Here is a 3,323-nt window from a genome sequence, read left to right as displayed (position 1 = left end):
TTTCTTTTTCTTTTTCTTTTTCTTTTTCTTTTCCTTTTCCTTTTCCTTTTCCTTTTCCTTTTCCTTTTCCTTTTCCTTTTCCTTTTCCTTTTCCTTTTCCTCTCTCTCTCTCTTTCTCTTTCATCTTCTTTTTGCTTTTTCCTCTTTTTCTTTTTCTTTTTTATCTTCTCTTTTTCTTTTTTATCTTCTTTTTTTCCTCTTTTTCTTTTCTTCTTCTTCTTTGTCTTTGTCTTCTTCTTCATCTTCTTCTGTTGAATTTTCTTTTGAATGCAGTTTTCTGAACTCAGAAAACTTCTATAAGAAAATATAAGTATGCTCCTAGTGTCCTATAACATGCATGAGAAATTGAGAAATAATTTGAATCAATTTTAAAAGGAATGTTCATAAAGAAATGAAACTTGAAATATCTAAAATCAGTCCATCTCTGATTTTTACAAAAGGTTTCTAAACTTCTAGCTCCCACTGAACTGTCTGAGCCCTGCTGCCCAGAAACTCTTGGCTCCCCCAAGGCTTTCCAGATCACCCGGTCCAGTGGAGTCTCATGCAGCTGTACTTGGAATGAAAAAAACTGGGATCCTGATTTTATGGCAGTGAGCCTAGAATCTCTGGCTTCTCAGCCCAGCAACCACATAATTTACTGTAACTATTGACCCTGGCAGCCCAAGGAGTTGAAAGGTGATGCATAAAGAAAGTAGAAAATGGAAAACTGGTGAAAATTGGAGCCCTGTCCCAATGAAGTCAATTTCTTCAAAAAACTTCAATGAAACTCAGTTTTGCATGTAAAAGAGACACTTGGATAGAGAAGATGAATAATGGGACTTTAAATAAATGAACATTTGCTATAGCTGTAAAGAAAGTTGATGACCTTTTGGTCAATTTAGTACTCCCGTTCTCTTTTTTTTTCAAACTATTCAGGAGCCCTCAGTGACTTAATTCTTGACTGCAGAAACTGCCTCTTCAAGTGCATGCTCACCAGTTTTCTTACCATTGAAGATTACTACAGACTAATAAGACATTTAAACAGGTCAATTTGTGCAGTCCAGGCCTATATCTAGAAAGGATAGAAAGGATCACTTATTGCCCTATTAACAATTCATTAATCTATCAGTAATAAAATATTTTCAGGAATGTCACAACAAACTCTAGCTTTCTGTTTTGCTGTGTAGTACTGTTTATTATAGGAATAAAACTGAATCTACAGAACATCAATTACATATCTAGTTGAATGCCAACACAGGTCAGAAGTTTAACTTTCACTTGCTCCATTTTTCTCACACGCATTTCTGCTAGCTTCTTTTATTTATTTATTTTTTTTTTCCTTATGGAGTTTCTGATGAGAAAAATATGCATAATACAAGTATTCTGTGAGTCAGGAAAAAAAAAAACAACCTAGAAGTTTTATGAATGGTTTGATCACTGAGGAAAATTGTCATTTTCTGTCTTTCTAAATGTTTGATTTTTATTTGAATAATTATGAAGAGGAGCAGTAAACAAGTCTCTATCTAGTCACATCTAGAACATGCAGAATACAAACTTATAATCTGCAGTCAACCTATCAACTATTTCATTAGTCTTGTTTCAGACCTGACATTTAGGTCAGCATACTTCCAATGGAATCCCAGAGTATAAAATCTTCTGAATATTATACTGGCTATTATACCCATGTGAATGGAAACAGTACAATAAGTGTTTAGATTTTAAATGAATCTTGTGACCTTGCTGTGTACAGCTCATCAGTTTTCCTTTGGTTTTCTGTTCCACTTTCCACCTGATGATTTCCAATTCTTTCTTTTTAGCAGTATGAAATCTATTCTGAAGGAAGTTGATGGTCTGCATTTGAAATCTCACCATATCTCCCTGATTTTTTTTTCCTGTATGTTGGTTTCATAGTACATTGACAAAATTACATTGACAAAATCTTTCCTATCTCTGATCAATGTTTGTGAAAACTTAGGAACAAAAATCTTATTGCCATCATCTGTTTTGGCATATTCTTCAGTAGAACTTGAAATGCTTATATTATTTTTTGTTTGTATGTATTTTTGTGGCCATCATCTGTACAAATACTTAATCTTATGAACTGTTATTATCAAAGCCTAGTTCCACTGAAACAAATGAGAGTTTTGTTGTTTTAATGTATTGAGATTAAAAATTGACTCCTTTAGCTGAAAAATATTTGAAGAACTAGAGGCAAAAGAGTATACTCCATAGCACAAATTTTTGTAACATAGCACACAACAACTTAAATTATGAACTTAAATTTCATCAACTGCTAACCTAGTTTTAGGACTAATCAGGTATACTATGAATTTGCAAGTCCTTATGACTCTTAACCCAGCTTTTTGTTAGTAATTCTAAATAGAGCAGTAATGACCAAAGTGCACTTTTCTGAAGGTCAAGAAGTGGACTGGCTACCTGCAAACCAATATAATTCTTGTAATCTTTCAGTTCTGATATTTCCTCCATATTTCATGAGGAATATTTCCATATTCAAAATCTTGAAATAGGCACAATGGCAGAGAACATCTACATAGAGCTGGAGTTTAGACAATCTACTAGTCCAAACTATCAGAAAAATATTGTACTGATAAAAGTGCTATATAAAAAACCCACATCCTCCCTAAGATCTAGCCTTCAGGTAGAAAAGTCAAAACAAAAATAATTAAATGAATTAAATATATTATAGGACTGAACTTGTGCAAATGATGCATTTTGAAATATATTTTTTTTTCTTATAGAATTATCTAGTTATGCCTTTTCAACTTTAGAGTAGTCTGAGAATTTTAATCTTTAATTATGTCCCAATTATATGTACATATACTATTGGCCTTAAATACTGAGCAGTCCTGCTCCAATCTGTACAATAGCAACCACTGTGCTAATTTCTCTATAAAAAAATCAACAAAATTCAACAATCTATTATTATTATTATTATCCTTTTTATTTTTTAAACTGGACTGAGCCTAATTATTGTAAAATCTTTCTATTGTTGTAGCTTCCAGCTGTTAGTTGTGGAGGTATAGATATTTGTTGAGTAAATAAAGTATAGGAAGTACTGCTGATTATCTTGGATGTCATAAATTTCATGCTATAGCTGTCAGTTCTATTATTTCCAGTTCAGTACACCTGAAGCCTGGAACTGACTGTATAGCCAAATTAGAGTCTACATGACAAATTACTGCCCTCAGAGAAAGGTTCTTTCTTTCTCTGTTTCTCTCCTTCCATTCATCTTTCTTTCTTTCTTTCTTTCTTTCTTTCTTTCTTTCTTTCTTTCTTTCTTTCTTTCTTTCTTTCTTTCTTTCTTTCTTTCTTTCTTTCTTTCT

The sequence above is a fragment of the Nothoprocta perdicaria genome, unplaced genomic scaffold (assembly GCF_003342845.1).
Source record: "Nothoprocta perdicaria isolate Ctin4 unplaced genomic scaffold, notPer1 scaffold_61, whole genome shotgun sequence".
Classification (NCBI taxonomy): domain Eukaryota; kingdom Metazoa; phylum Chordata; class Aves; order Tinamiformes; family Tinamidae; genus Nothoprocta; species Nothoprocta perdicaria.
The sequence above is the reverse complement of the archived record's forward strand: the minus strand, read 5'-3'. Positions refer to the sequence as shown.